We start from the raw sequence: 23,954 nt of genomic DNA on the forward strand, positions 1-23,954 counted from the left end.
GCTAAAGCTACTTATCTTGTCACCATCAAACAGTTCTGAATCCAAACACAAAGATGATGTCTGGTGTGGTCTCTGACATCGTGTCTACTTCCTTCTGAATTTCTTGTCTTGGGTAAGGTGAAGGGCAGGGACTGTCATTTGTTTCCTTGGAAGGATGGTTGTGAACTTCTTGATGAGTATCCTTCCTGTGTCATTCATGATGACAGTGGGTCCTCAGACAGTCAAGGAGGGGGGAACCCACTCTTACCCTTAAACAGCCTTTCTTTCTTTCTTTCTTTCTTTCTTTCTTTCTTTCTTCCTTCCTTCCTTCCTTCCTTCCTCCCTCCCTCCCTCCCTCCCTCTCTCTCTCTCTCTCTCTCTCTCTCCCTCTTTTTTGAGAATCTATCTTTATTCAAGCTTGATCTAGAATTTAGCATATAGTTGAACCATATACTGGTTGCCCTTGAACCATAGCAATTCTCCTGCCTCAGTTTCTTGAGTTCTTGGATTAAAAGTATTAACCACCAGGCCTCGCTTAGAATGCCACCTAACTTATTAAAGATATCACTACATTGTCTTCTGGCAAATGGTTGCCACTGACAAGAAGCTCACCGGGACCCTACTGGCTACTTCTGTTTTTGTCTCTGCACTATGGTGACTTTTAGGATTTTCTTCTTCCCACCAGTGACCTGCACTCTGACTGTGGCATGCTGTGTCTGTCCACAAAGTGTTCTTTCCATCAGAGGATGTGTGCCACCTGCATCTATGAAAACTCTCAGCTCTGGGATGACAAGATGACTCAGTGGGTAAAGGTGCCTGTTGCCAAGTCTGACAAACTGAGTTCAACCCCTCGAACCCACATGGTGGAAAGAGGAAACCAATTCCTACGGTCGTCCTCTGACCGTCAAGAATGCCATGAGCACACAGACAGACAGACACACATATACATGCGCACATATGCACATGCTCACACACAAACACACAAGAGGTAGGCACATGAAATAGACATAGCATCAGTACCCTTAATGTGAAGCATTCCAAAACATTAATGACGCGCTATCTAAGAGACTTAAACACTGCCAGTTTGCAGACAGAATACACACAGCTGGCAATCACATGGTGGAATGCTTGCATTCACAGGCTATCAGGGCACTGCAAATTAAGTAACAACAACAACAACAAATAGAAAATTCTCAGCTCTGGTTTGTGTGTTTGAGACAGGCTCTCAATTTGTGGGCTGACTTTAAACTTGTGATCCTTTTGCCTCAGCATCCCAAGTGCTATGACTACAAGTGTGGGCCTCCATGTCCAGCTCCAAAGTTCTCAGCTCTAATGTCTTCCCACATCCACTCTCCGTCGTTCTCTCCAGAATTTTATTTTGGAAAATAAAGCCAGATATGTGTCAGAGTTTCTTCATTTAGCTTCCTTATCTGTTAATGACTCTCCTAACACCCCCTTACCCCTCAGCTCTAGACTGTGTGGGTGAACTTCAAGGTTGTTTATCCGTTCTCTGATATCCTGTCATCCTCTTTGAAGGCATCTAGGGCTTGTCTTGTTTGTTTGAGATTTAATTTTGAAAGTTAATTTTCTGGTATTGCTTCACTTATGCCTGCTTTGTGTTGTGTAACTCCTAGTCACAATCAACGGAGGGAATTCTGTAACATATGCCTGTCGACATGTTAGATAAAGTAGTTGTGGGATGTTTTACAAAATTAATTCTGTCAATGTATCTTTCATGTTTCAGTGAGGGATTCTGATGACTTTCTAGGCTGTGCTCTTTAATGTGGAGTTTCTTCGATGGCATGGTTGTAGTTTGGAAGATATAGTGTGAATGTATGGTGTGTGTTCATTGCATACTCGTGCGGATTTGCCTTTCTGGTCGAGCCCTGTTTGTCTAGAACTTGGAGGTTCAGATGTCGTCTCTAGATTAGCACCAGGTGGGGGTTTGCTCTGTGGTGATCCTGGGGCTAGCACGAGTCTTATATTAGACACCAGGTGACTGCTCACGGGGCTCTCAGTTCCTGGCCAGGAATTTGTATCTTTCATTTGCCTCCTAGGGTAAGAGTCTCCTGAAAAGCTGGAATCTGCAGAAGCCGCTGATTGGTGTTTCCTGATAGAGGTTTGACTGGAGCAGGAAGAGACCCCACCCCTGGCTTCAAGCAGCAAGCTTGGTTCTGATTCACTATTGCATGCAAAGAACACTATGTTCTCATTACATGGCAGGAGCCAAGACTAAAGCTGCCGTTAGGTGCTTGCATCCTAGAACATGTCAATCTGGTGGTCTCAGACATGCTCGCCATTCTAATTCATTTCTAGTTCTTGCCAGTTGAGATGCCAATCCTTCTGTTTCCCTTTGTATATTTTATCAGCCAGCGCCATGTGTCTGGAGGGAAGGGGGCAGACGAAAGTGTTCCCACTGCTTCACCTGGACTGGAAGTCTGGGTCACTGCAAAGGTTTTTACTTCGATATGTTTAGCTCATATATAAAGTAGTGTTTTTACTGAAATAATTTTGCTGCATTTATTACAGAAAGACATTACAGTATCTGCATTGTTGAAACAGTTTTGAGGCTCTTTTCAGTGAGGCCTTCTGGGCTCCACTCAGCTCAGTGCCTTAAGAACACCAGGGCTCAAATGCTGAGCTAGAGTCAGCCGTAGCAAACCCGTTTGCCACCAGAACATAGCCAGCAGCCCCACACAGTGGCCAAGAAGCTTGGGAATCCTTGGGATCCGCTCAGTCTTGGTCTGGATGCTGGCTCCTTTGATTACTACGTATGGCAAGTTACCCAACCTTCCGGGACCCCATTTCATCTTTAACGTGGTGGTGATAAAAGAAGCTGATAGTATGGCTGCAGGATTAATGAGACCACACGTCTAAAGTGCCTACACAGTAAGTGTCCAATAAATGTTAGCCATAGCTATCATTATGGTTAAACCATGCTTTTGTATGTCATTAACTTCGGTAAATCAAACATCCGAACCATGAGGTTCTTACACAGACAGCAAGTTCATCTGGAAACAAAGCAAAAAAGTGCCATGTGTTGTCCAAACAATGAAAGTCGCATCCCTCTCTACCATCCAAAGTTAGATGAGACCACTGGAAGGAGACAAGTTTTCCAGGCTGATAATTTTAATCAAATTTGCCTTGGCCTCTGGTGGCCCGAACAGCACCTTCAGATTTTCCATAGCTAGGAATCAAGTATCTGGCTGAGAGAGACTATGCATTCCTGCCTTTCACGCCATGGAAAGAGCCCCATCCCCAACTGTTTACTTTCCATTTCCCACCAGCACTTTCTGCTAATGAAGAGACAGCTTCTTCCTTCACTCCCGAGTTTCAAAAATGTCCCGACAAACTGCAGGATGATGCCAAGCTGAGAACTCGGGGGTGACGTGATTCCTATAAATACTGTCCTGTTAGGCCAGGGCCCGGCGACTCAAACGGCCCAGTTAAATGATTGAAGCGAACCTGTTTGGCCCCTTGGGCTCATACAACCTAAAAGCTCAGGGGCTCAGTTTTGTAAGGTACCTTACTTAACTTGCTTTTAAAAATAGCACACTCAAGTTTTGTGTATTTGACTTGACAGATACACTGACTTGGGGTTAGGGCTGATATGTCTGCCGGGCTTAGCAAGTGTGGGATTGATATGTGCTGAAAGGAAGCAAAGCGCAGGTGTGGTGGTGATTTGTCTTTTGTACACACACACACACACACACACACACACACACACACACACACACACGGGGTGGGGGCAGGACAGGAATCCTGCTGAAGGGAGGGGAAGGGTTGTGTCTCCTAGGACTGGATTCTTCCCACATTCAGGATAAGGGTTAATGTCAGGATGTTGTGTGTGTGTGTGGGGGGGGCTGTGGGAACCTGAACCTAGCCATGCTGGGGCTTTAAGGACTTATTTGCAGACATCTACCTCACTGTAAACACTGGCTGCCATGGTTAGCAGGCTGCTATTTCATGGGCTTTCAAGGTGAACTCTTCCAAAGAGTTGCTGAACTCATCTGGGAAAGTCAGGAGGCTGGCCAGCCCTCTCCTGTCAGCCCTGAAGTTTTAAAGGGACTTTGCCAAGCTCTGTAGTTAAGTGGAAAACTAGGAGTTATCAGCTTTCTGGCCTTGTTAATTGCCAAGCAAGAATGTCAAGAGAAGATCAAGAAAGGAGCCAAGGACAAACTCCAGGAAGGTCAGAGAACTTTGTAAATGTGTGGACTAGTTTGATTTGGTTATCTTGTTTTCTTGTGGATGCTTCTGCCTTGGGTTCTGTTCTCCAGGGATCCACCCAGAACCTGCCACTGGGATGTATGTTCTCCTCGCATGCTCCCTGCTCCTCTTTGATGACGCCCCCTACTGACAGACATGTTCTCTGGTCTGTGCTCAGAAAACTCCTATTGTGGTCCAGATCTGCAGTGGGTGTCCCCTGCTCGTGTGGGTAACTGGGAGGAAACAATGACAAAGGCAGCTCACTGGAGTGGAGCAGCTGCATAGCACTGAGAGCCACCGTCCTTGGTTTGACTTAACCCTGCCATTCACTTATTCTGCAGTGCTAGGCAAGTTCCTCAACAGAAGCTGTGCGAAGTTATTTTGAGAATCAAATGACTTACCCGACATTTGCATGTGAGCTGCTCTGGAGCGCACAGTAGACGCTCTGGTGACCCTCTTTTCTTTCCTGCTTCCCCTTACCTGGTATGTGATAGTCCCTGTCAGTACACTCGGTAGAATTTCTTCAGTGATGGAGCCCCAGCTTGAGCAAGACAAACAACAAACAGATACCCTGGGGCTCATTTTCTTGTGTGATTGCAAAAGCCATGCCCAGCACCATCCAGGGCTCCCACAGTGTGTGCAGATCCCAGATTTCCTCCTTTCTCTTCTGGCCTCTGTTTTTGTCAGTAATTATTTAGTTCCCAGGGTTCTCCAGCCAAGGTCCCAGAATTTTATCCAATTAATTTTCATCGGCCTGGCATAGGTCCCACGCCCATCCCTGAGGTCTGGGAGAAGTGGTGTTCTGAGAAGCGCTCTCTCCGTGTCCATGTGTCTGTCTGTCTGTCTTTCTCTCTCTATGTAATTCCTCTGAGCTGAGGGTGGGAGCACTCTTACCCAGTCTATCTGTACCAAGAGAAATCAAGAGGTGGGTTCTCAAGGGAAATCAGGACACTGACCAGAAGCAGATTCTAGTGATGGACTGAGAAAACCATCAGGTTTCTGGCATTGATTTGACTCCAGCAAAACCCGTCAGGTGTTTTCTGCCTGGTGGGCTTTCTAAGATCTTAGTGGGCTGTGCAGGTGTCTCTTGGTTTGGGGGCTCCCTTACTGTTATATCAGTGCTATGGATCAGTAGGTACAGTGGGGGATGGGGAGACCGAGTGAGCTCTGTGAAGTGTTGGGATTAGGTGTTCCTCCCAGTGTCCTGGAAGTAAAGAGATGGTACATGGACTGTTGACATGCTCTGCAGTCAGGCAAGGGACAGTGATGCCTCAGCACTTGCACTGGACTTGACCTGGGAGAAGAACAGCCATTAGCCACTGCCTGCCTCAGGCAAGGATGGAGGGAAATCAGAGAATGCATATCGAGGCTCCCCTGTTCCCTTCCTCCGTGCTCACACCTGCACCTTCCATTGGCTACCCCATGTCAGAGTGTGAGCCCAGGTGTTGTGGTCCCCGAGCAAGGCCAAGGGCAGAGAGTGGAGAGAGGCCAGCGAGGCCCCACCTCCTGTGAGGTTTGCTGTCTTGGAAGAAAAGATACTTGGCTTATAATCAGTGGTGCTGGGAGTGGGAGTTTAGTCAGCGTCTCCGGCTAAATTCTGATTTATTCTCTTGCTTTTGGAAATGTAATAATCTCTCCATCAAAGCTCTATCTATCTGCCAAAATAATGCATGTCCTTTTGTACAAACGAAAGAATTACAGCTATTATGCAAACACTGAAAGGGGACCACATTTGCATGCAGAGGGGAGAGAAAGAAAAATCCTATTTGCAATGAAATTAATGATACCAACGTGGCAAAGAGACGTATGGGCACCCATTTAACACTTGGACAGGAAAAGAATGAAGTTTCCTTGCCAACCCTGATGAAGTAATGGGGCCAAAAAGAAAATACTCTGAAATAGAGGCCTGGCTGGAATAAGCCGGAATTGGGAATTTCTGGCCATTTGAAGATGCCCTCATCCCAACAAAAGATGGAAATAAAGGTTCTTACACAGCCTAACCATGAATATTAATGTTCTAGATCTGGTGCCTGAACCAAGTTCCTCATTAGGATGGGCATCGTCAGAGAGCTGTGAGCAGACAGGATCTGGGCTGCTGGGTGGCCCGAGGAGGACCTGCTTTGCATTTAAAATCAGAAGGCAGGTAGAAGGGAGAGGCTTAGAATATGTTTGTGTTCCGTGACCTGGTGGTGCATGATCACCAGGAAGCAGGAGCCTGACAGAGAAAGGGAATGAATCATCTATTCTGAGGAAGAAAAGCTACCGTGTCCCTGAAGGAATATTCCGTTCCTAAGAGGCTTCCCGGCCCCCCAGTCCTCAGGATATAGGCACACTCCTCTGCCTGCCTCCATCACCCTGAGTGTCTGGGGTGAGGACTGTGTCTGCCCTATGTAGTCTCTTCTGTCATCAGTCCTTGGCACAGAACAGACACACGTAGGGCATGTTGGATGGAGAGCCTGGGGAAATGGTTTGGTGGGTAGAGCGCAAGCCTGAGGAACCCGAGTTCGGATGCTTCAGTGGTCCTACAGTGAGGCGGGAGTCTGAGACAGAGCAGCCAGGGCCAACATAAACCATGACGAACACAACATGACCCTGTCTCAAACAGAGTGGAAAGCAAGGATGGGCAGGGACTGTTCTCCGACCTCCTCAGCTGCACTGTGACATGCATGTGCCTGTAGACGGACACATATGCACACATTCTAAATAAAAAGCTAAAAAATGTTGAGGAGCTAGAGGGACGGCTCATGGGTTAAGAGCACTGGCTATTCTTCCAGAGGACCTGGGTTCAGTTCCCTGCACCTACAGGGCAGCTCACAATTGTCAGTAACTCCAGCCACAGGGCATATAGCAGCCTTTTTTGGCTTCCTGGCATGCACGTGGTGCATAAACATACATGTAGGCAACACACCTATTCACATAAAATATTTTAAAAATTAAAAAATAATGAAATGAGAATATAGTAACCAATGACTCATGGAACTTCAGCGTCCCAAGTAGCTACACAGATGACCTATTATAATGGTTGGGCGGGGGTGACTTGGGGAAGGTTAAGGACGGTGAGATCTGTTTGGAACCAGGCTGCCAATCAATCCATTCACTTCTCCAGCCCCATAGCTTACATTGGTACTAAGATCCCAGCCAGAGGGATTTTTGATTTTGTTTTTGAAGCAGGGTCTTGCTATTTAGCCCAGGCTGGCCTCAAACTTACAATCCTCCTGATCCAACCCTCTCTGGGACTCTGGGATCACAGGCATGCACCCCTACTTTTCTTAGGAACTTTATATTTTTAAAAATTCCTTAGGTGATATCTCCCTTACCACCGGGAAACCCTTGACCAATGACTACAGCCCATTCACCTTCCAATCCTTCCTACTTCCACAGCTCAGCTGAAGACAGCTGCTCTTAATAGTTGCTTAGAAAGTGAAGTCTCAGGACCGCTCATCAGTCATGGTGATGGTTTGTCTCCCTGGCCCCCATAGTTGGGCCATGCAGGATCACCCCAGGGGAAATGGTGATAGACTTTCCTCAACCTCCACTTCTCCAGTTCAGAATCAGGGAAAAGGCTGGAAGATGACCTGGGTCAAGACTTGTTGGAGACAGAATGCCATTAGATGGTGAGACAGCTCCAGCCCCTGGACAGGTACTGGGATTCCCTGGCACCTTCCTCACAAGTATGAGATATGATGTATGCTCTCTGAGGAGGTTTAAATAAAATTGGCCCTCATAGGCTCATATATTTGAATGCTAGGTCACTAGGGAGTGGCACTATTAGGTGTGTCCTTGTTGGAGTAGGTGCCTTGTTGGAAGAAGTGTGCCTTAGGGTTTCAGATGCTTAAGCCAGGCCCAGTCTCTTTCTTTTCCTGCTGCCTTCAGATCTGGATGTAGAACTCTCAGCTACCTCTCCGGCACCATGCCTGCTGTGTGTTGCCATGCTTCCTGCCATGATGATGGTGAACTAAGCCTCTGAATATAAGCAAGCCCAATTAAATGCTTTCCTTTATAAGAGTTGCCCTGGTCTTGGTGTCTCTTCACAGCAATAGGACACCGACCAAGACACTCACCTTCCCAGGTTGAGTCAGATTCCACGTGACCTCTGTGGAGACAAACACTGGACTATTCCAGAAGCTCTCCCACTCCTGCTCTCACCAGAATTCCACAGTCTCTACATAGGGATTGCACTCATGATCACAGAATGTGCTGGACTGAAAGACTGCCTTTCACCTTCTCCCCGTCTATAAAGCCAGTTGTACACTGAGATTATAATTTTCCAGATCAAGTAGGATAGGATATTGAGTCATTAGAAGCACAGATACTGTGAGCATACAAACTTAAATGGTAAGCTTTAATGAACACACACACACACATGTACACATGCACCTACACAAGCATACGCACATGAACACACACATATACATGCACCTATACAACCCTCCCTCCCCCCAACAGGTGTTGGATTCTGGAGCCAGGTAGTGTGAATTTGAATATGGCCTATCACATACTAGCTATGTACACTTGGGAAGTCACTTCACTTCTCTGCTCCTTGGTTTTTTCATCTGATAAATGGGACAACACCCTTTTCTTTATGAGGTTGGTATAAGGATCAGTGAGGTACTATATGCAAAATTCCTAGAGCAGTTGTATACAGTAAGCACCAACTAATGCCACTTCTTATTAGCCCATCAAAGATGATAGGCCCCAAGGGGGATGTGGCAGGTAGGAAGTGTTGCTGCTTCTTACAAGGTCGTGCCCTGTTGAATTGCTGAAGATTGAGAACTGAAGCTGTCTTAGTTGTAGGGCTCCGAGTGAGATGGAGTGTCTTAGAGAGATGATGGCGTGTTTCCCTAGGCATGCTGCTAATGCATAGAACTGTGATTTTTCACTCCTTGAATCACAGACTCCTGCGCACTGGGGAAGGGCCCACAATTCATCTTGGTCTGAATAGAGAAGGAACTGGCTTGCTCAAGACTGCCCAGCTCTCCGTGGCCTGGCCTCGAATTGCTAGGGCAGCATTCTGCCTGCTCATCACCATAGTTACTGTAACGTAGCGCCTGCTGATACACTTCATACCCACATCTGTAGTGTTGAGAGTTACATCCACATGCACAGGCATGGAGGGGCAGACAACGTGTGGGTCCTGTGAGGGAGGTGGGAAGACTGTGTCCCTGCAACAGGCTGCTGACCACAACCTACAAAAAGAGCTTGGGTGTATCCAAGCCGTCCAGACTTTAGAGGAAGGCCACCAGGCAGCTGGAAAAGTGAGGAAAGTGAGGAAAGCAGGCCTGGAAAATCCCAGCCATGGTCAGTCAGTAATGAGGAAGCCACCGGGAAAGCTGTTCCCCCAGCCTTGCATAAAGCTGCTGCCCCTGGACTCTGACCTCCGGTGGCTTGGCCACTCTGAGCGCTCTCCTCCCCTGCATCTTTGCCTCACTGATATTGGTCCAGAGCCTCAGTACCCGTATCCCAGGAGCTGAGCTGGGTCAGACATCTGAGAGCCAGAGTGAGGGGAATAGACGACGGCAGGATATGGACACAAGGTACCCAAGGATAACCAAGAACCGCAGGGGAGAATCTGTCCCTTGTGTCCTTTTGACATAGGATAGTGTTTGAATGCTAGGTAATTAAAAATAAAAAGCAAGAAAGATTTACGGCACACAAGAAAACTCTGAGTTGGCCTATTGCTAACTGCCCAGCCTTCACACCTTCCTGGAGTCAGCACTGTGCTCTGTCTGTCTGCCCCCGTCATTCCCTCTGAGAGAGAAGAGAAGACGGACTGAGCAAGACCCTTTCTCTTTGCCTCTGTCACTACCAGGATCATTCCTAAAGACCCCGAGTGTCTTCTAAATGATTACTATTGGTTTATTGTGATAAAGGCCACATGACATAAAAGTCACCATTTTGACCATTTTTGAGTGTGTTACTCAGTTCCATTTGGTAGGCTCATGGTGTCTTGTGACCAATGCCCCTCTGTTATTCCAGAATGCTTCCATTACCCTAAAACAAAGTCTGCACCCAGAAGCATTTGCCACAGGTACCCCTGCAAGTCAGTGTTCTGCATTTTGTCTCTATGGATCAGCCTGTTCTTGAAATGTCACACAAATGTAACTGGACACAAAACTGCCTTATTGTCATGTCCTCTCCTCACAGCACTTGCTACAGGTACTTTGTGGCTCATCTCCTCTCCATTTGATGCCTCACACGGCAAAGGTCAGGGAGTTAGCCTGGTTCCTAGGCCCTTCCCTGAGGCTCACAGATGGGAGGTGGGGGAGGAAGCCATCGGGAGACAGGAAATCCCCAGACAGAATGGGATGGCTCAGTCAGTAAAGTGCTTGCCTTGCAAACAGGAGGAACTAAGTCAGATCCCCAGAACTCCAGTTGAAAACAAACTGTTGGCACAGAAGTGTGCACTCCTGGCCATGAGGAGGCGGAGACGGGCTGATACCTCAGGGCTTGTTGGCCAACCAGCCTGTCAAACTGGTCAGTGAGAGGAAAGGCAGGTGGCGCCTGAAGGATGACACCCAAGGTTACCCTCTGGCCTCACCCCAGCCAGCACACATGTGCAAACACCCTGTCTACTAAAAGAATCCCCAGACAGACAAGCAACTGGGGGTCACTATGTGATTAACCACAGAGCAGGTGGCGGCTTGTGGAAAATTTCAAGTGTTAGTAGGTCAGGATGGATGGAAACATCTCAAAGACAGGTTCAGGCTGTGCCATAGGCCTCTTGCCTGTCCTGCCGTGTTCATGCTGATCTCCAACACGGAGGGAGGACACTGAGGAAGTACCTGGTCTTCTGAGGCTCAGGCAGTGAGCAGGTGTGCCGTAGGGCCTTCCTCTCCCTCTCTGTGGTCTCCCAACAGCTTAACTGGAAAGAGCACACGTGGGTGCCTGTGCCAGCAGCCGTGCCAGTGAGATTAGCCAGGGGGACAGGACATTGCAGAGACCCCTTTAAGTGTGGACTGGAGAGATGCCTCGGCAGTTAAGACTACGTGTCACTCCTGCAGAGGGCCCAGACTTGATCCCCAGCACTTATATGGTGGCTTCTATCTTCCATTTCACCAACTCCAGTGGATCCCATAACCTCTTCTGACCTCTGTGGGCACCAGGCATGCGCGTGGTGAACACGCATGCACACAGGCAAAACATTCATGCACATAAAACAAACAATAAATAAGAGACTGCCAGGTTCTTGTTTCTCATTGGATAGTTTCCTGGTGAGAGTTGAGCTGGCGGGCAGCTCTGCCCCTCCCTGTCACCCAGGCTTCAAAGCTGACAGCGCCAGTCTCTTTATCTTCAGCAGAAGGTTGCTAAGGGGTAGCCTGAGAGGCTCAGCTGGTGGGATGTGAAGTGGTTCTATACCAGGCAAGGCTGAACTCATCAGAGGGCGGCTGTGTCAGCTCAGCAGCTGGAGTCAGTCTCCTCCAGGGTGGCTCTCCTCTGACATGGAAGGTCCTCCGGTTCTGACGCCACCTCCCTGGTCCTACTGTATATCAGCAACTCAGTGTCTGGGGATTGCTCTTGCAGGGATCTCTGCGATGTTTTCAACCAGGACCCAGATGTTTAGAGATGGCGGTCTCGCTGAGGGGCTGGGGAGAGGAAAAGATGAGTTTAGAGAGGGCGGTAAAAGAAGAAGGCCATGATTATTGGCTCTGGCCTCCTGGCAGGTGAAGAGACCATTGCAACCGTACTTCCCGTATGCTAAGTGCTCCTTTAGGCCTGCTTTATAGGGAGAATACTGATGGTAGCCAATCTTGAAATTTAGGTTCCAACTCGGCCACCTGAAATGGTACTGTAGTTGAGGATGTTTGCATCTGCTGGAGCATGGGTAATGTTTTCACCTTAGACAAAAACAAACCTGGAAGCTGAAGGCGTGTAGAGTGGGCTGCCCTGACCACTGCTGGTTCGGCTCCTGTGTTGATTCCCACCCCCCATCATACTTTTTAATTTTTTTTTTTTTGGTTTCTTGAGACAGGGTTTCTCTGTGGCTTTGGAGCCTGTCCTGGAACTAGCTCTTGTAAACCAGACTGGCCTCGAAATCACAGAGATCCACCTGCCTCTGCCTCCCAAGTGCTGGGATTAAAGGCGTGCGCCACCACTGCCTGGCTACTCATTCATTTTTGGCAGCTGACCCCATCGGCTCAGCCATTTGGACTTCTGTGAGGGTGAGCTTTCCACTTACATCAGCCAACCCTGGGCTGTTGCTGGGAACTGGAGAGCGGGAGCCAGAAGAGTTCTGGGTGCAGGATGAGGCACGGTCTTGCTCATCTCTTCTTCTAGGAGGGGATAATTTTACACTGTTGTTGGTTACTCAGGGCCTTGTGTCCCCACCCCAAACTCCCGAGCAACTCCAGCAAAGGGGCACTGAGGCCCCCCTCATTGCAGAGCACAAAGGCTGTCTTTGGCATCCAGTGGCTCAAAACTGGACGGAGGACCTACGATTTCCAGGAATCATACGAAGCCAGGGCAGAGGACAGCCAACCAGCTCTGTGCTCCTGTTTCTCTCTTTCTAGGAAAGCAGCCAGAAATCATTCCACCTTACCTCTTCCTGAGGGTCCCTGTGCCTCAGAAAATCACCCCAGTGTCACTGCAAAGCCCCTGCCAGCACTCCCCCCTCCATGTCCCCACCCCCAATGCTTTCAGGCCTGGTCACCGATGACGACTGCATGTCCACGTGTATTGTTTTACCAGGGCCGGATATCTGGGGGAAAGGGACAGGTATTTTTACCAGGGCTGGTATCCAAGGGGGCAGGGGTAAGAAACTGTTCCCACAAAATTACTAGTGTGGTTTGTCAGACAGTTTATGCCAACCTCAGGCTTCCAAGGAGCTTAATCCCTATAGGCCCCGTCTCTTAACGACCCTGTGCTCTGGAGTTACTGGCTACTGCATTGCCGCTTCTGGTCGCTGAAGGTGCTTGCAGTGCAGATATGAAGGGTGCTGGCAAGGGGAAGTCAGGGTTCAGAGGTCAGATCTCATGGGTTGGGTTGGGGAGAAGGCAGGAAGAGAGCTCAGGGTAGACTCAGGCCAAAGAGTTGGAGTGGAAGGGGTCAGAATCTGAATAAGAGCTCCCAGGCCTGAGGGTACCAGCGGCAATGGGAATTTTTATTCCATCTCTAAAGCAGGGCCACCTTCTCTGCATCCTCCCCAGACCACTGCCCCTTGTCCCCATCTATTCTGAGTGTGTAGGGACAAGCGGCTGAAGTACAGGGGTGGGGTTGGCGATCACAGTCATTCCTAGTACTGATTAAGGATTTCTGCATGTCTCTAACCTTAGCAATCTTTCCTTAAACTATACAGTGTGGCTTTCCTTAACGCTTACTGAAGAGACAATGTTTTTAAATTCTTATGAGTGTGTTTACACGTTTGAGATGTGTAAACTGTGAGAACTGATAGAATCCTTAGAGTTACCTAAATTACTTAGGTTTGATTAATATGATAATGGAAGCCCAGAGTTTTATCACTAGAATTGTCAACATTATGGACGGAAAACTCAGCCCTAATCAAGAATGCATTGGCTTATATAACTGAATAGTGTAGAGGCATTGGCTCCTGGTATGGCTTGACTTAACTGCTAAACTGCTCATCCAAAGCTCTGAGTCTTTTTCATGTTCTCCTTCCTTCTTTCTCAGTATTCTCCCACCCCTAGGATTCTAGCATCTATTCCTGTAGCCTCGTGCAGTCTTTTCGATTCCAGATCTTACATCACTGATAAGAGTGATAGCAGACAGGGGGATCATTTCCATCAGAGTCTTTCAAACGTCGTTCCCATCTCATTGCCTTGACCCAGGTTCCAGTTGGGCATTCTAACTCACATGGCAGGGGAAACAAATACAGTGACTTTAAAAAGATAATGAACCAGACTAGGTGCCCAGCAAGGATGAGTGGATAAATAAAAAGTAGTGTGTATACATTATTTGACTTAGCTTTATAAAGAAAGATGCCAGCTTATGCTGGAGAGGATGTGGGATAAAGGGAACACTCTTCCATTGCTGGTGGGAGTGCAAACTTACACAGTTGCTTTGAAAATCAGTATGGCGATTTCTCAGAAAATTAGGAAACAATCTACCTTAAGACCCAGCAATACCACTTTGGGGTATATACCCAAAGGAAGCTCAATCATAACACAAGGACATGTGTTCAACTATGTTCATAGCAGCATTATTTGCAATTGCCAGAACCTCGAAGCAACCTAGATGCCCCTCAACTGAAGAATGGATAAAGAAAATGTGGTACATTTGCACAATGGATTACTACTCAGTGGTAAAAAATAATGACATCTTGAAATTTGCAGGCAAATGGATGGATCTAGAAAAACATATTGAGTGAGATAACCCAGACCCAGAAAGACAAATATAATACATACTTATAAGTGGCTTTTAGACATAAAGCAAAGAAAAACTAACCTACAGTCTACAACCCCAGAGAACCTAGACAACAAAGAGGACCTTAAGAGAGACATACATGGATCTAAATAGGAAGGAGAAAAAGACAAGATCTCCTGAGTAAATTGGGAGCGTGAGGGTCACAGAAGAGAGTCGAAGGGGAGGGGGAGGGAGAGAGGGGGGCAGAGAAAAATGTATAGTGCAATAAAACTAATAAAAAAAGAAAAAGGAAACAAAATGTAATTATGACATTTGCAGGAAAATGGATTGACCTGGAGATCATCACATTAAGTGAACTAAGTCAGACTCAAAGCCAAATATCACATTTCTCTCACTATTTAATATATTTACATTTTCTCTCCGCATATGCAACATGAAAGTAGAGGGGGCATTTTGTGGAGGAAAGAAAGTGTCTGGAAGGAGTGAGGGGGCTAAAAGGGAAGGGAATGGGGAGACAAACACTTGCAACAATGCATGCTATCTCTGTGTGGAGTCTAGATTCAAATCTATCTATCTATCTATCTATCTATCTATCTATCTATCTATCTATTATCTATCTATCTATCTATCAATCATCTATCTATTATCTATCTATATCTATCTATCTATCTATCATCTATCTATCTATCATCTATCTATCTATCTATCTATCTATCTATCTATCTATCTATCTATCTATCTATCTATCTATCTATCTATTATCTATCTATCATCTATCTATCATCTATCTATCATCTATCTATCTATCTATCTATCTATCTATCTATCTATCTATCTATCTATCTATCATGTTTATCCGCCTAATCTATTATCAATCTCTGATTATTATCTATATCATCTATCTGGCATCTATTTTCTACTTAGTCTATTTTGGGCATGAAATCATAACAGGGACCATTCAAGGGTAGAATGCAGAGCAAGGGCGAAGAAGACAGGATGATGTGGGGGGCAAATATGAGCAAAGTATAATGACATATAGATATGAAAATAGCATAACAAAGGCATAAAACTATAAAATTTTTTAAAAATCAACAATTTTAAAAATTGCTTTTTAACACTGAGACTGAAAAGATGGCTCTGGGGTTAAGAGCACTTGTTGTTGTTGTTGTTGTTTTGGGTTTTTCGAGACAGGGTTTCTCTGTGGCTTTGGAGCCTGTCCTGGAACTAGCTCTGTAGACCAGGCTGGTTTCAAACTTACAGAGATCCACTGACCTCTGCCTCCCAAATGCTGGGATTAAAGGCGTGCGCCACCACCGCCCGGCTTAAGAGCACTTGTTGCTCTTGCAGAAGACCTAGGTTTGATTCCCAGCACCCATGCAGTGCTCACAACCAACAATAACCCTAGCTCTAGGGAAACTGATGCCCTCTTCTGACCTCTGCAGGCACACACAGTACACATAAATACATACAGGCAAAACACTCACACATAAAATAAAATAATTCTTAAACTGGTTTTAAGACAATCAGACCCAATTCCTGAAATTTGAGGTGAGGTGAATGACAGCAAAATCATGTGGGTCACTGGTTCAGTTCTCAGCACCCAGGTGGCAGCTTGCAGCTGTCTGTAAGTTCAAGGGCACCAGCCACACACACGGTGCACATATACACATCTATTAAACACTCATACGCATAAAAATAAAAAAATCTCAAAGAAACTATTAGGGGGAAGGCTGGAGAGATGGCTCAGTAGTTGAGTGTGTTTGCTGTTCTCACAGAGGACTTTGGTTGAATTCAACTCCCAGCACCCACATGGAGGTCCATAACTCTAGTTCCAGGGGATTGGACACTGTTTTCTGGCCTCTGAGGGCTGCTGTATACACATGATACATACGAACTCCCCTCCATTTCTCTCTCTTCCTCACACACATGAAAATAAATAATTAATTAAAGAAACCGCATGGGTTAGAATGAAGATGAATTTTCAGACAAGTCCTGCAGTTCTAGTGAAGAAAGAGGAGAGCCATGGATATCAGGAAGACCAACAAGAGATGTTCCAGGGCAACAGTTTACCCTGGTCAAGCATCTGGTGACAGAGGAGGGGAGCTTAGAAGCCAGGTCGCTTCAGTGAGAACTTGCAGATGGAGCACTTAAGGTTCATGCTCACACACCCAGGTGAAGCGGTGGGCTTGCTTTGCTCTGTTTATTCTCTTGTTCTGCTTATTAAGAAAAATGAGGCTTTCCCACTTCTTCACAGTTCCGAAGGCCATTGTCTGAATTACTGACCAGTGTTTGATCTAACATCCTGTGGTCATTGAGTATGTGCTAACAGAGTACTAGCTTCCTCTAAACCCACAAGCTAAGACCATCACCAGACAGCATCTGAGGCCTCTAAGGGGCCACTCCACTTTCTTGTACCTGCCTACCTGGTGTACCTAAAGTGTCTTGATTTACAACTTTCTTTTCTTCTGGTCTCATAAAAACCTCATCGAACCCTTAGCACTTTGGATATGGTAACTGGGTGACCTGAACCTGTGCTCCTGGCCATGGTGACTTAAATTTGACCCTAGAATAAACTATCTTCAGTTCATTTGAGGCGAGAGCCCCATTCTGCATTGCCATGGTGCTTCCTGACATGGCATCTCTAAATTCTTGGGGTCTCCATGGTAATTTTGGCCTCTCTCTCATAGCTCCATACTGTGACCTCTCAGGGGCAGCTTACAGGGACTCTAGCTTTGTCACAGGCTGCTCTGGCCTCACAGGAGATCCTCAGAAACATCAGGAGAAGCTCTTGCTTATCCTCTGTGTACCTGCAATGTCAGCCTCACAGAGAGGGCACAAATTTCTGCCACTGACTTGAGCAGTATCCAGGCACTCAGACTGTGGCTTTAGCAGCCTGTAGGTGACTAGAAGGCTGAACACAGGACAACGAATCTCCAACTCTGTGAAGCAGTTCACCAAGTGTCCTTGAGGGGGCAAGACCCAGGGCTCTCTCCTCAAACAAAAGCCCTTGAATCTGAGATAGATGGGAGTCTGGCTGATTCCTGAGATGTCCTCAGAGAATATTTTCTTTTTCTTTTATTTATTTATTTATTAAAGATTTCTGCCTCCTCCCCTCCACCGCCTCCCATATCCCTCCCCCTCCCCCAATCAAGTCCCTCTCCCTCATTAGCCTGAAGAGCAGTCCGGGTTCCCTGCCTTGTGGGAAGTCCAAGGACCTCCCACCTCCTTCCAGGTCTAGTAAGGTGAGCATCCAAACTGCCTAGGCTCCTACAAAGCCAGTACGTGCAGTAGGATCAAAACCCAGTGTCATTGATCTTCTCAGTAGTCCTCATTGTCTGCTATGTTCAGCTGGTCCAAATTTATCCCATGCTTTTTCAGACCCAGTCCAGCTGGCCTTGTTGAGTTCCCGATAGATCATCCCCAATGTCTCAGTATGTGGGTGCACCCCTCTCGGTCCTGAGTTCCTTGCTCGTGCTCTCTCTCCTTCTGCTCCTGATTTGGACCTTGAGATTTCAGTCTGGTGTTCCAATTTGGGTCTCTGTCTCTGTCTGCTTTCATCGCCCGATGAAAGTTAATCTCCAAGAGGATGACTATATGTCTTTCTTTGGGTTCACCATCTTATTTAGCTTCTCTAGGATCACGAATTATAGGCTCAATGTCCATTATTTATGGCTAGAAACCAAATATGAGTGAGTACATCCCATGTTCCTCTTTTTGGGTCTGGCTTACCTCACTCAGGATAGTGTTTTCTATTTCCGTCCATTTGCATGCAAAATTCAAGAAGTCCTTGTTTTTTACTGTTAAGTAGTACTCTAATATGTATATATTCCATACTTTCTTCATCCATTCTCAGAGAATATTTTCTATTTTTTTTCAGTTAAAAGTATTTGGCTGTGGGGTGCGCGTGTATGCACGTGTGTGTGTGTGTGTGTGTATGTATTACTAGGACTTGAACCTAGAGATCCTCACATTCTAAACAAAAACTTGGCTTCTCTTTCTTTACCTTTTTTTTTTGAGATGTTATCTCTGCTTGTAACACTGGCTGGTCTGAAACTTGCTATGTAGACCAGGCTGGCCTCAAACTCGCAGCTATTGTCCTGTCCTTGTTTCTTAATTGCTGGAATTACAGTATTGCACCATTATACTAGCTCTCTGGCTCCTTGTGTGTGTGTGTGTGTGTGTGTGTGTGTGCACATACACATATATGAATATGTGTGTGCATGTTTGTATGTGGTGTGTGTGTGTGTGTGTGTGTGTGTGTAGGCCAAAGGACAACCTCAAGTTTTTAACTTTCTTTTTTAATTTATTCTTTTACATCATGCATCATCCCATTCATTACCCTGTCCCTTTATACCCACCCTCTGCCCTTGCAATCTCCCAAAATAAAATAAAATTTAAGATAAAAAAGAAAACTCAGTCTCATCATGGAAACTGGAGTACGACACTGTGAGTTTTATGCAGTAAACCCTTGTATCCATGTATCTTTACCTGAAAGTGTTCATTGCAAAGAGTTATTGGTCTGGTTTGAGGCCTCTGGTTTCTGCCACACTTCGATGCTGGGACTCATTGGGACTCCTCTTGGCTATCCTGTTGTTGTCCTGTGTCACGGAGCTCTTATAGTTTGGGTTTGCAGGATAGGCCTCTTCACTTGCTCCAGCGATGGATGGTGGGGTGGGTCAACACACAACCCTGGTTCTGGCTTTGGGTATTTGCAGGGTTGGCCAGCCCTCCAGCTCTCCCCCGTCTTCACCAGGGTGGGCTCCAGCATTGCCTTGGCTAGTTCAACCCTTGCAGCCGAGAGCAAGGGGCGGGGCCATTTCTCCCACTTTCACATCCTCAGGGTCAGTTCTCCCACACCCACACCTTTAGGGCCAGCTCTCCTGTGTTGCCCAGGCATGGCCTAGGGGCCACTCTCCCAAGTGTTGCAGCTGGTGCAGGACAGGGGCAACTCTTCCGCTCTTAGGACCTCAGGGTCCGTTCTCCCACTTGCCCGGGCATTGATGGGAAGCATCTCTCCCTTGTCCATGCTGTCATATGGCAGATGAGGGGTAGGGCTAGGTTTCCCATGTTCATGTTCTTAGGGAGGTTCACTTGCTCCCCAGTCAATAGGGTCAGCTCTACCGTGCTGCTCAGGCAAACCTCAAGTATTATTTGCCAGGCACTATTTATACCCATTTGAGAGACAGGGCCTAGAGCTTGGTAAGTAGGCAAGGCTTGTTGGTCTGTGAACCCCATGGATCCACTTGTCTCTGCCTCTCTGGCGCTGGGATTACAAGTGTGCACCACTATACCTAGCTTTCTTACACAGATTCTGGGGATTGACTTTAGATCCTTGTGTATGCAAGCCAAACACTTTACCAACTGGGCCATCTCTATAGCCCCTTGGCCTCTTTTAATGGTACTGTCTCTCCAACAGCAGCACCTCTTTTGGTTATACGTGCTCTTTTTTTCTGGAAATGCTATATGCTTTTCCAGATCCTGTTCTGCTTTCTAATCCCAATTCTCACTGCAAATCTGGCTAAAACCAGCCAGCAATACCCATGCCACTGCCTGAATGCCTTAAGTTTCTTCTATCAGATAAACTCGTCTCTTCCACAAAGTCTAAGACAAGTTCTTTACTGGATTGTAACGTAATGACTTCTAGTCTAGTTCCCAACAGAGTCCTCACTTCCACCTGACTCCTCAAAAACACAGCCTTTGCTGTCTGCACCCCTGATAGCATGGTGGTCTCTTAAGTTCCTGCCAGAATTTCCCATTAAGCTCCACCGAAGACAACATTCTAGACTTTCCTGCTCCCTGAAACGTCCCCAAACTCTTTCACAATAATTCCAATGTCTTCTGAACCACATCATTAAGCCCCACTCCTCACTACCAATAGTCTGTGTTAGTCAGTGTGGCGGGTTGCATGAGAACAGCCCTATAGCTGAATACCTGGTTCACAGTGAGCAGACCATTTGGGAAGAATTAAGAGGTGTTGCTTTATTGGAGGAGGTGTGTCACTGGGGGGCAAGCTTTGAGGTGTCAAAAGCTCTGCCATTCCCAATAGCTCTCTCTGTCTGGTGCTTGTGGATCAGGGTATTGGCCTACCTGGTGGTCATGGATTCACCTTCTGAACCATAAGCCCCCAATAAATTCTCTCTCTCTCTTCTATAAGCTGCCTGGCCATAGTGTCTTACCACAGCAACAGAAAAATAACAAGACCTTTCTGCTGCTGCCATAACATTTGAGATACACAACTTCAAAGACCTAAATTTTTCTTTTGGCTCATGGTTTGGGTCTGTTATGAGGCCACTGACAGTGCAGTACAACACAGCTCCTCAGATCATGGCAGGCAGAAGACTGAGAATGAGCCGCACAGGTCCCAGTACACACTTTAGGGAAGTCCCCAGAGGCCTTACTTCCTTCTGTAACGCCCAGCTACTGAAGGTTGCATCTCTTTCCAATAGCACCATCAGCTGGGGACCAAGCCTTCAATACAGGGCGTGTTTAGGTTCCAAACCATAATGAGAAAAACTCTATCCATTTAGTAGTCCCCTCTCAATCTCCCCTTCTGTCCATGGAAAACTCTAGTCTGTTTCGTGTCTCTATGGATTTGCCTCTTCTGGACGTTACACACAAACAGAACCATACCCAGTGGAGTCTTTTGTGACTGGTATGCGTTTAAGGTTCATCCTTTTTATCATCAAGCACTGGTCCATTGCTTGAACAAACCAAAATTTGCTTAAGGATCACCTTATCAACCCACAGTTCTTGTTAACCCCTTTTCTTGTTAACGTGCTGCTGGGAACATCTGCATCTAAGTGTTTTGTATAGACATTCTCTTGAACATCTATCTAGGAGAGAATTGCTGGGTATCTATTGATTTTTGTAGGGTGTCACATGATCTTGTTTACACACTGAGCTAGGGAGCCTGGGAGGTGCTGGGAGCGAGCGAGGCTAGTTCCTTCAGCGTTTCTCACTCTGATTGGCAGGATCCTATCACTCACGCTAACCTGGCTTCCCCGGGACACTTGCTGACCATGGAGCGGATCCGAAGTGTGGAGCTGGGTCCCTCGCCTGACTGGTTTAGGGTCTCCTCTAGTCAGGGATGGTCTCTTCACGCAGACTCCTTCACTGCTTCTCCAGTAGTAGAGGGCTCAAAACCAATCCAGCAGAGGAAGAAGAGAAGCAAGCAGCATTCAGCTCCAAGACCGCCAGCACTGGCTAGTGTTCGGCCCTCTGAGCTTCCGCGCAAGCGCGGCATCCCAACCCCCAGCGAGGAGGCGGGGAGTGGGCGGGGCTGGCGTCCTCCAGGCCAATCGAAAGCGAGCGCCCCCGCCCTCGGCACGCTGTGGACCGAGCTTGACCCCGGTCGCGAACTGGGGGGCGTGGCCGTGGAGGGGGCGTGGTTGCGGGCTGGAGGCGGGTCCTGGGGCTGTCAGTCGGCGCCCGCCGCCGCTGCTGCTCGCACGCCGGGCCTCCGGAGCCGCCTCAGCCCAGCACAGGTAAGGCCGCCGCGCTGCAGCGCCGTCGCGTCTCTGGGGACCGCTGTCCGCGGGCCGTGTCAGCGCCGCGCCGCCCAGGGGGCGGGTCCACGGCCTCCCCTCCCCCACGACGCCCCTCGGACCCTGACTGTCCGCACGCTTGCGGGGATGCGGGGTGGGGGCTTTGCTCTCACACCTGTCCCCTCGTTGCGCTGGCGGGCAGTTCTTGGAGACCCCGCGCAACCCCGGGCGGGGAAAGTTTGTTGACATCCGAGCGCCGCGGGGAGCGGGCGGCTGAGCCGCGGGGATGCGCCTTGGGCAGCAGCGCGGCCGTGGCCTGGGTGGCCCGCGTGGCTCGGGTCCAGAAGTCCTGCTGAGAGCCGCGCGGGGTCCGAGGCTGCTGCGGGGAGCGGGTCTCCGCGTTAGCCCGGGTCTCAGCGCTCTGCCCCCTCCTCGTGTTATAGCGTTGACATTTAGACGCGGTGTGCGAATTTACTTCGCTTTTTCCTAATACCTCATGTTTGTGAGGTGCCTTGCCAGGCCTGATTAGTTAATTAACAAGGTGGGAAAAGCAAGATAGACCCTGATATGAATGGTCAGTGCCTTTAGCAACTCCTTAAAATCCGCTTAGAGTACTGGCGGTAAGAGAGGTTTTTGGCCAAGGACAGCCCCGGAGTCTTCTGGTTGCTCCAGAGGGCTTAGGTACTCCGTGCAACGCTGTCCCTATGTATGGAGGCTCTAAGGTCTAAGGAAGGCTCTCCAGTTTTCTAAACATAAGCAGAGGAGGAAATGGACGCTGAGGAAGCAGTCTACCAAAAAACAGAGGTTCAAGTAAGTTTGGCCCCGTGTCTGCTACCAGGTTACCCGTCCTGAGCAGAAAACCTCTCCTCTTCCTCCTCCCTCTCTGCCTTCCCAGGAGGGTTGTATCCACACGGTAGGCACGACTGATTCCCCTTTCAGCCTGAAGACCTCTTGTTACCTGTACTATTACCGACCCGCCTAGGGACATCCTCTCAAAAAGGCTTAATTAACACTTTCATCTGCCCATTAAGCAGTGGACCTTGAAATCCTTTGTAATCAGGCGCTGTTGTAGTGCCGAATCTTTAATAATACCTAATTCATTTTAATAGTGTTTCTATAATAACCTTTCTATTAGTATGCCAGCCTTGCAACACCAGGACTGTGTTAGAAGCAGCAATTTACTAGAAATATTGTCACAGCAAAAAAAATCTCTCTAACAGATTTGCAACCCACGTTACTTAGATAATTACTGCTAGGGGGCATACGTTATTTTTCTTTTTAATATTTGGTGCAGTAGGTGTTACAGTGGTTTTGATCTCTAAGGTCTTTCTGAGGTTGTTTGTCCCGGTAGAAATGGTGTCAGCCACTATGAAACTTGATTTATTTTTTGATAGAAATCATATGAGTTCCATGTTCCATACTGATACCTTTTTGGGCAAGACTCTAAGCTAATATCATTTGGCTTTGTTTTTCTGACTTATATCAAAACGAAGATTTTTAAAAACATATTTAGAGGGGTCTATTAAAGCCCCATTGATGTTGATAGCATATTTTATTATTAAAACATAACCTGTGGTGGTCTATGTAAACCCCATGATTTCCCTACTGAGAAGGTTCAACTGGTACCCCACATTTCAGACAAGGTGTCTGAGGCCCGTTGTTTAATTCAGGTCGGACAATGAAGTCACAGATTCTAACACTGGTAGCCTGAGTTCAGAGTCCAAGGCTAGCCAGTGTGTGGTCGTGCCTCTCCAGACTCCTCTTTCCACGGGTATTGATTTCTCCTTGCTGTTCACACAGTGTCACATTCTGCACCACAGGGAGGAAGTGGGTACTTCACAGCATCGCATCAGCACTCGGGTAGGAGTTCTTATGACGTTCTCCATGTTGCCACCAAAATTCTATGATCTTGAGACCAAACATCATCTTCCTCCCTTCCATCGCTTCGCCCATGGGATAGCAGTCAAG

At 47.4% G+C, this 23,954-nt stretch overlaps 1 protein-coding gene across 3 annotated transcripts in view; it reads left to right on the forward strand.

Annotated features, from left to right (window-relative positions):
• Positions 1-21,914: 21,914 nt before the first annotated feature.
• Hivep3 (HIVEP zinc finger 3) overlaps positions 21,915-23,954 on the forward strand; it is a 416,683-nt gene continuing 414,643 nt past the window's right edge. For 2 of the 3 annotated variants that reach the window (XM_075944539.1, XM_075944543.1), the window contains exon 1: positions 21,919-21,986. The gene's annotated coding sequence lies outside the window, so the exon portion shown is untranslated. Of the gene's footprint in view, positions 21,987-23,954 lie in introns of all 3 variants that reach the window. The other variant, XM_075944540.1, reaches the window with a different exon arrangement.

This window comes from Microtus pennsylvanicus, chromosome 13, assembly GCF_037038515.1.
Source record: "Microtus pennsylvanicus isolate mMicPen1 chromosome 13, mMicPen1.hap1, whole genome shotgun sequence".
In the NCBI taxonomy this organism is placed as follows: Eukaryota; Metazoa; Chordata; class Mammalia; order Rodentia; family Cricetidae; genus Microtus; species Microtus pennsylvanicus.